Source organism: Melospiza georgiana, chromosome 9 (genome assembly GCF_028018845.1).
Source record: "Melospiza georgiana isolate bMelGeo1 chromosome 9, bMelGeo1.pri, whole genome shotgun sequence".
NCBI classification, from domain to species: Eukaryota; Metazoa; Chordata; class Aves; order Passeriformes; family Passerellidae; genus Melospiza; species Melospiza georgiana.
Window position 1 is genome coordinate 18,789,536 of NC_080438.1, and position 9,698 is coordinate 18,799,233.

Here is a 9,698-nt window from a genome sequence, read left to right on the forward strand (position 1 = left end):
AAGATTTGCAGTTATTTAGTAAACCAAGGAACAAAACAGGCAGACCGAGACTCTACCATATTTGTATGAGGAAATGGCATAAAATAAATCTCTTAAGACAAAAAAGCCCTGCATTACGTTAAAAGGAAAATATTCCTGATACTGAATCTACGTAAGAAACACAAGTAGCTTCTTATTAACTCTAACTAGATTTTCTCGGAAGCTAGCTACTCTCACTACTGAAACACAGACATTGATACTTAAATCTTTTTGTGTAAATGTTAGTGTTTATAATGTGCTCCTAAGAGATTAAGATTAGAAAAAAAAATAACCACACAACCAAGACAGGCCCTATTTCTCTCAGCCCATGATCACTTGTCAAGCCATGATTAATGCTGTGCTCTGTAGAGGGAGACATTACATCTAGGCTACAACAGACCTAAATTTTACCCTAAGGCAGAAGTCTGATTTAAACATCTCTATTCAAAGTGACATTTGTCCTCTCTTTTCAACCAGTTTCCTCTGAAATTCCAGTAAACTGACTTTGTGACCTACAAATGGTCCATTGATTCTAACTTGTCGTGTTGCCTGTCCTTGTAGCAAAGTTAGTTTTGGTGACTGAATGAAGCAAGATGCTATGCATTCAAGAAAAATACAGGAGCAGAGTCCATTAGGTGCTCTATTAAATGCTCCGTTGGATAACAGCAACTAGAATTCATGGTTATAAGGATTCCAGCTTACACAGAAGAGTTACAGATGAATACTGAGGTCAACATTAGAAATCAGAAAATATTTTTATATTGAGAAGCAACAATGGCCTTCATATTCTGAGGTGATGAGCAAAGATTTTTTCTTTTTGTTACAGACAAGAACATGGGCATCGTCAGAGCCACCCTGAAAAGTAATTACATTTTATCTCTCGCCTTTCACTCTGAAATGTCTGCTGAGGTATTTACATTTGTCTGTTACGAGAACAACAAGTGAAAAAACTAGTTGTTATCACTTATCTCAAGTAAATACTATTTCTCCAGTGAATGGCATTATTCCATCTATTTTATAAAGTTATTGTTAGATCCTCCGATTTATCTGTAGCTGCTATTGTAGGAATAAATATAAGACATGCTTATACCTTATAAAGAAATAGACAAACAGCAGACCTGGACATGTAGAATAGTCAATATTCTTCTTACTGAACATGAAAAATGGCAACATTTGATAATATTATGCAATTTAGACAATGCTGGCAAGTTCCTACTAGCCAAGGTAATCTTATTTCTGATGCTTTTCAGAGTAAATTGATTTTTTTTTCCTCCTCTTAGCTGCTCTGATAATTGAACAAACATATACAAGTGTGATGGGATTTTACTTAGCAGACAACACACAAAACATTCCCCAAACATGGAATATTTTACTCATAAAAAAGCATTTTTGTCGTAATTAAGCAAACTGTATTTAAGCTTGCTTTGCGCCAGAGTAACAATCAACAGCATTTTGCTAGAGACTGCACTCTACCTGCAGGTGTTGAGCATTGTGCTTGCTTCAGTCAGGCTGCAATGCTTTTTACTATCCTGCATTTCTAAATAATTTGGGTAAATGGCAGGCTAGAGTTGGTTGAATCATTAGAGTACCTCATGAAAATCAGAAAGAATGAATTCATGGCATATGCATATTACATATTCTTCTAAACCCCATAAAATGCTCCATTTAATGTAACAATCCATAACTTGGAGGTGCTACGATTCTGAATTTGAAGACTTTTTTCCTTCCTCCCTTTGGAATCAATTTCTAGTTAACTATCAGTTTGCATCTAGAGAATGCTGTCAGACCGTAGCACTCACTAAGCACGTGTATTTCTACAGCTAAATTGCTGATATTAAGCGACACAATCTTCCCAGTCCATGCTGTAGAAACACATCTTGTATATTACAGGGCTGAAAGAAACATGAACTCCTAGAAAATTACCTACTGAAGAGGGCTTTAAACCTGTCATCTTTCACCTTTTAAATGAAGAAATGTTAAAAGGAATCACATTTGCTAAATAAAGACCAGAAGTATTTTCTACACCAGGTATATATAAGTTACCAGTATTCCAGAACCACCTGCTACTTTTATTTTAAAAACTGTTGGAAACAAAATGCAGCTATCTTCAAAAACTATTTAAATATTAAACATGATTGTTAACAGTATTGAGAATGGCCTTAAAATAGGTTGTTGTTTTTCCCTTTTTCTTGACATCCAATTACAATCATGATGGTTAAAATTTTTTATTTGTTTCAGACAGTGTTTTTAGAAATAATAGACAGCTTTTAAGTTTAAAAGCTGCACATAAATACTTAAGGAGGCAAATTTCTCGCAATTTCAAATCACTTCTGTACATCATAAACATCAATCCTAAAAAATGCTTTGAAAGGGTCTGTTTAACATGACATCTCCAAGTAACATGACTGACTACAAATTTCACTGGCCTGTGCTCTGAACTGTCGTAGTTCATAAGTGACTGCTCGTCTACCTGTGCATGGATATGACTCCCACTACACACCACACGTAGTTTAACTTCTGCACTTGCAGCTGAATAGGTAAAAATCACTATTTGCTACTTCCAGTTCCTGCATAATAAGCCATCCGCAGATATTCCTTAGTGGAAATGCGGAGGAATCACAGAGCATTTTTTGATACAAAGTGTTACTGGTAGGTTATTTGTCATTAATATTAGGCATGGCACAATCCCCAGCAGGAGCCATAGTACAAGGTAACAGTATTTTCTTACAGCTATGTCAACATTTTGGGTGGTCAGGTGAGCAAGGGCTTGGAAATACATAAAATTTAAATCTAAATTTTAGTAAAAACTTATGATTGTCTTTCTGTGCTCTCTAGATGTCAAACAATGCTTTCTACGGTATGATTATTACAATTTACATGAATTTATGACACGCTATCTAGAAATGCATTTCAAATAAAACTTTGATAAATGTTTTGCTAACTAGAGATTTCTCTCTCCAAAACCTTTAAGTGAAAATCATGGACTTAAAAAAAGCCGTAATTCAAAACTATAGGAAATTTTCTTCATCCCAACTATTCTGATTTTAAAAATATCTGTTCATCAAAAGGCCATGTATACGTATCACATTTCCAGAATAAAATCGACCATATTATTACATATTATCAACCGTAAAGACTACAAACTCCTAAGACTATACTACCTTGCTTATTTAAACTTTAATAAGGTGCTTCCCTTACTAGAGACAGAGATTCCCGAGTAACCCCCTTTCCTGACTTTACACATTCAAAGTGGTAAGAGATAAATAAAACATTGAGAAAGCTTCTGAAGTGATCAAATAAGAACTAAGTAAGCACACTTTGGTTTTTTTAAAGCTTTCCTCTTGCTCATTTTAAGAAGGGAAACACCCAGAAGCCTGGTGTTAATGTCTCTGCTGATTGTGAAAATTGCAGCAATAAAAACTCCAACTGCTTGTTTTAAATTAAGACTTGCAAGACTACATGTGAGATCTGTATCTTTAGATTAGTTTTTATAACATTTGGAAGTTTGGTTGCTTGCTTTGATGTTGGTCTATTAATGAGCAGGGGAGCCAAAAGCCAGAAAAAAAAATGTTTACTGGAAATTCTCAAGTCAAAACCTGAAGTAATTGGTTTGTTCTACCCCACATGATTCAACATCCTGATTCCCCCAACTACCAGCTCCCTGAGCTATCTGAACGTCTATGCTTTTTTACCGTTGCCAACACATAGTAACCCACAGTGATTGAAAATGGCAGCTGAAGTGCTGCTGCAGCACATTAATTTTTCTCTAAGTGGTCCAATTTTGTCATCTGAACGTTGAAAATCTTCTTTTTACTACTTTTTTACCTTCAGAGATTTGTCGAATTTGGGGTTGCCGTCACATAAACCAAAGTGCAACATTTCCAAGACAATTTTTAGATTATCCCTAATAGCTGAAAGGATAATGCGCTTTCTTTATACCCCTCTGCATTCAAAGCAGACTAGTTAACAGCAACTTAAGTGTGATAATGGCAATTACATCAATATGTTCCTTTTACACCACCAAAAGGTACTACTTCAGACAGCTGAAGACATTAGGTAAATAAACTGCTGGAAATTACCTGAAAGTAATTATCTAATTTTAGGACCACTAAATACATCTATTTACAAAATGCCCAAATAGCCGTGTCCATCTAAGAATAACAGAATACTTGATCAACTGCAGTGTTTTTCACCAAGACATACCATATATACTCAGTTCCTTCATTACATGAAAGGAAATTGAAGCCTGAAATTGAATATCCTACTCTAAAGGCACATCAGTTTCATGGCAGTAAAAGAAACACTCCCCAAATGGTGAATCAGAAGAAAGAAAAATATAAAAACAAACAAACAAACCAACCCATCCAAACAACAGACCAAATGTTACATATCAATGACTTAAATCAACTTTTTAAAAACACAAAATACCTGTTTTAGTATCTGTATCATTCAAGTAAAAGGTTTGGAAAGAAGGAATAGGCAAGGGAAATTTAGGAAGTTCTTTTTTGCCAGAGATATAAACCAGAATACAGTTACCAAGAAACATCTGGTCCTTGGAAAAGGTCCCAACTTATTGATGGATAACTGGATTTTGCTTGGCTTTTGGGTTGCTGGATTATGAATATTGATTTGCAAAGGTAATAAAAAGGTAGGCCAGGCCACATCCTCTCTTAAACTCAAGAAAATACTAACAAAAGAGTAAAAAGCTATGAATGTGTAGTCTCGTAAAACAACTTGCAATGCGATAAATGTTCTACACAGCCACCTAAACAGCACTCCTGCCATAGCTGGTTGAGAATTATTTATTATAGGGTAATACTAACCACAAATTAGGTTATCTTTGTAAACACAGTATCACTGATTAAATGAGATTACAAGAATTACTCATTTTCACTTTTTCTAGAATGAAAAGGAAATGGAAGCATATGGCTGATGGTGATAAAAACTTCTTTTAAAACTCTCCATAAAAATATCTATTATTCCAGCCTACCCACCCATTAAGGAAGGAAGCATATTTGTTTCAAAGGCCTGGAACCGAGAAGTCTTTTATTACAAGATTTCATTTGTTTTCTGAAGTAATTAGAAGGTCTTCCCCATTCATCCCTCCACGCAGTAACGTGTAGGCCATACCAGACCAAGAGCGCGGGAGAAAGCACTTTCTAAATCCCCCTCCCAGAGAGGAGGAATCAGAAACCACGCCACAGTGCCTGTCATAAAAGGTCACTTTTTTTGCTCGGAACAAACCATTAATCAATAGAGTGTAATTGTCCGAGCGCTTGCAAGGGCTCTGCAGCGGAGGGACCTTGTTTTTCACTCGCATAATTGCAAAACAGCAAAAGTTCAGAAACATAACCCAAATCCACCTCCCCATTTTACCCCTTTACAATTCCCACTGCCCTTTGGGCCTCTTCTTGGAAGCAAATGGAAGACAAGCTGAAGTTCCCTCAATTGAGCCGGAGCTAAGAAACCTTTGATATGCTAATACCCTCCTTCAAACGGTAAGAATTCACACTTGCATTAATTCAAACAATTTCTGCAGAATGATGCGAAATGGCACCTCTTTTCGTGGCAAGCAACAAAAGGAGGGAGCCGGGGCGCCTGAGGAAGCCAAACAGCAGAACATTTGTTCCGCAGGATTCCTTCCGTCGCGCACAGGGGCATTTCTGGGCAAAGAAAACACACCTGAGCACCAGCAGAGCTCTTTACTTTCTGACAAACCGCGCTCAAATCCCAGCAGGGCTGGCGCAGACTAACAACAAGATGTTATTTTTAGAGCCAGACACAGCAACGGTGCCTCATGACACACTGTTTTCTGTCTCCAGATGGCCCCAGATTTCTACATGTGAAAATAAATAGAAATAAAAAGGAAAAAAAAAAGAAAAAAAAAAAAAGAAAAAAAAAAAGAAAAAAAAAAGTTGTTCTCACCCCACAGCCGACAAAGGGTAATTTATTCCTCTCCCCACAGGCACCCCCCATCCCGCACGGGCTGGGAGCCGGGCGCTCGGCAGAGTTACACAAATACACCCGCAACAGGTAATTATTTAGCGAGCGGGTGCAACTTTGCGCGGGGCGCGCCGCGGAGCCCCGGGCCTGCTGTGCGGTCGGCCCCGGCCCGCAGCCCCCGCGCTCGGCGGGGCAGCAGCGGCAGCGGCGGCGGGGCGGGACGGCCGCGGCTGCCGCAGGTCCCTCCGCAGGGCGCGGGGGGGCGGCGGCGGAGCGCGGCCGTTCCGCGCGGGCGGAGCGCGGCCGTGCGGAGCGGCGGCGCTGCCCGTACAGCGAGGGGCACAGCGCTCCGCCGGCGGCGGCGCAAGGCGAGGCAGAGCTAAAGTAAGTGCATCCCTGCCGGCGGCTCGGCCGGGGAACGTCCAGGAGTCTGGGAGCAGGCGCCGGCAGCAACGCGCGGCGAGGCTGCAGCGCGGGGCTCCGCTTACCTACGTCTGGGAGCCGAAGGCGGGCCGGGGTCTGTGTCCCCGGCGGGAGCCGCGGTCCGGGTCAGCCCGCGGAGCGCGGGGCTGCGGGAGATCGCGGCGGAGTTAGCCCCGGGGCCCCGGCGGCGGCGCGGGAGCGGGCGGGCGGGCGGTGGGCTGGGGCGGGAGCGGGCGGCAGCCGGCGCTGCGGCTCGGAGGGCTGGGGCAGCGCAGAGCAGGGGCGGCTTCTTCTCCGCGCAGCCGGCCGGGAGGCTCTTCTGGGTCTAAGTCAACATTTTCCTGCAGTTCCCCACACTCCGCTCCGCAGCAAAAGCGCGATGCAGCCAGGCTCCAGCACGCACGCACACAAGAAATAAATTCAGTAAAAAAAAAAAAAATTAAAAAAAGCCGAAATGGAGAGGAGGACGGGCGCAGTGCAGTGTGTGTGCCCAGCCTAGGGAGTCCCTTCTGTGAAGCGATCAGGAGGCGATGCCAGCAGCTGGGGCAGCGGGGAACAACTCGAATGTTACAATGGACCCCCTCCTCCGTGTCTCTGTCGCTCGCACCGACCGGATTCACATCTCCCGGGATGACATTCTGGCCTCTGGCGGAGTGCGGGGCCGGCCCCTCCTCAGATTTTCTCCTCTTCCTCCCTGTGCTGCTGCCCCGCCAACGACTGGAGATCGGGCGCTGAGCAACTAACGCGCGCGGTAATGGGAAAAACGCAATACATACACACCAAAAAAAAAAAAAAAAAAAAAAATCCCAATGAATGTATGGCAGCCTCTCCGTGCTCGTGCACCGCTCCGTCTGCGGCTGGGGAGCGCCAAGTCCTGACACGGACTCTGCCGGCTCTGAACTGGAGTCACCTCCAGCCTCCTCCCCCTCCAATCTCCACCCCTTCTCCCTGCGCTCCCACCCCTGGGCTCAGCTAATCATATAAACATATTATCACGTAGAGCGGCATCGGCGAAGGACAAAAATCTCCCCCTTCCTGTCTTTTTTCCGTCCCCCTCCCGCCCTTCATTCATTTGAGGCGGGGGATGGGGGGGCTGAAGGCTAAATAGCGGCCGCCCGGCACCGGAGGCCGCGCAGACCGGCTGCGCGCTGCCGCTGCCCGCGCCGCGGATGCCGAGGGGCGCGCACGGCCGCGGAGCCGCTCGCCGCCGCCGCGGAGCCGCTGGGCGCCCCTGCCCGGCGCCTCGGGCCCCGGGGCTGGCCGGGCCTGGGGCCTCGGGCCTGCCGCCGCCCCCTCCCTCTGCCTCCGCGGCGGCTGCAGGCGCGCAGGCCGGCCGGCCGGAGGCGTCCCCGCCGCACCTTCGTGCCCGTGCCCGACCGCGGAGCGATGCCGCGCACCCCGCCTGGTGCGAGGGCCCGAGCGGAGCTGCCCGGCCGGCTGGGCTCGCCGCGCCGGGCCGGCTCTCCGCACCGCAGCGCCTGTTCCCCGCCTCCCCGTCCCCGGCATCAGCCAAAAATCCTTCACCGGCTGGGCGAGCGGCGAGAGAGGGCAGGCAGGGCGGGAAGACCGGGGGTCCCGGCACCCCAGCGCCTTCACGGCTCCGCTGGTCTTTTCCTTCTTCCCTTCGCACTGACATGGCCCGGCTTCTGCCCGGCAGGGACGGCGCGCCGAGGCATAGCGATGCGCTAGGGAAAACATGTCAGGGCAGGGTAAACAGCACTTGGAAACGATTTAAAGGATACTCAGTTGACTCACTGGTGTGCTTGGATACAGAACGCAGTCTAGTAGCGTTGTTGCATTTTCCCAAAAATCTGCTCTTAGAAACCAGGTCTGGTATTGTAGGGTTTGTGTTTCTCGTCTGTATGGATGCAAAACACTGAGAGAATCCGCTCTGACCTTTCAGGATGTGCAACACGGGCAGTTCCCAGCTCTCAAGGTCAGGGAGAAGCAGCTGGGCATTAGCGAGGGCCGGTGCCCCGGGGAGCGCGGCGGGGCCGGGGCCGGCGGGGGGCCGGGGCCGTGCGTGCGTCCCACGCTCCGCGCCCGCCCGGGGCTGCGCTGACCAGGGGGAGCGACAGCCGCGGTCAAAGCAGCTCAGACCTGACCTGATAGCTGCCCCCTCCCTTTGTTTGGGGATTTTAGCCATCCCCTCCCTCGCTGCAGCACTGAAATGAAATCCTCTCAACTGCCTCTACTCAGGAAATCGCATGTACTAGGCCGGACCACTTGGGGCTTGATCAACTATTTTAGGTCCAAAGCACATTGACAATCCAGAGTACAACACCTAAACCAGGATCATTACCTTTGTTAATGGTAATGATTTATTTTTTTACTTAATCATTTTGATGTCTCTGCATACCTGTGCAATTAGTGTTTAGAAATTGTAGCACATATTAAGAAAAACATGACATGATAAAAGGAGACTGGATCTCGAAGACCTTGCAATATGGAGTACTAAGAACCACGGAGCTGGCCAAGGGCTCTTCAAAACCACATTAAACTTTCAACAATGCTAGCAGCAGTCTTGGGGGTGAATATCTAGAAGTCATTGAAATATGGACATGCCATAGCCATGCTGACCTTCCTCAGTTCAGGGTGTCTGTCCAGGGACTGGGGAGTGGAAGAACGATCTCAAGCTTTTAGGACCAAAGTAGGAGTTCGGCCATAGTGAGCAGTGCACCTTTCTAAGACCAATTTCAACTGGGATAAATCTGCAAAATGCCTCAAACAGAATGGAAGGACAGATCATCTGTCTATTGTAACAGTTTGTACCGACTATATATAGTTAAAGTATGGGTTTCTGTGACAGCAACATATAGCAAAAGGGCAGAGTCTCTATTAAGTTCTTGGTGTATTCCTAATAGAGTCAATTGCCCTTTCTTGCTATCCTTATAAACACCTGTATAAACCCTAAATAACCCCTTACGCATTTCTAGTGGAATTAAATTATACAGGCATTTTAATGTATTTTATTAGAAGCTGATTTTCATTGAAAGGACTGGATGCATTTGTTACAGAAACATGCTTAAAAGGAGGGTCATAGAAAAATAAAGATATACATATTGACTTGCTATGACTTTACCAAAGTTTTAAATTTTATGATTAACAAGTCCTTCTTTCTCTCCTTCTGTCTCTTTCTTTCTTTCTCTCTCTCTTTCTCTCTCTCTCTTTCTTTTTTTCTTTCTTTTTTTCTTTCTCTCTTTCTTTCTCTCTTTCTCTCTTTCTCTCTTTCTTTTCTTTGTCTCTTTCTCTCTTTCTTTCTTTCATGTAATTGCAGATAAGCAGTGATACCCCTGAGCTAACAGACTTTTGCT

The 9,698-nt window shown here is 45.0% G+C and overlaps 1 protein-coding gene across 8 annotated transcripts in view; it reads right to left on the reverse strand.

Moving 5' to 3' along the window:
- ADGRL2 (adhesion G protein-coupled receptor L2) overlaps positions 1-6,542 on the reverse strand; it is a 156,023-nt gene extending 149,481 nt beyond the window's left edge. For all 8 annotated transcript variants that reach the window (XM_058029763.1, XM_058029760.1, XM_058029759.1 and 5 more), the window contains exon 1: positions 6,450-6,542. The gene's annotated coding sequence lies outside the window, so the exon portion shown is untranslated. The remainder of the gene's footprint in view (positions 1-6,449) is intronic.
- Between the last annotated feature and the right edge of the window lie 3,156 nt (positions 6,543-9,698).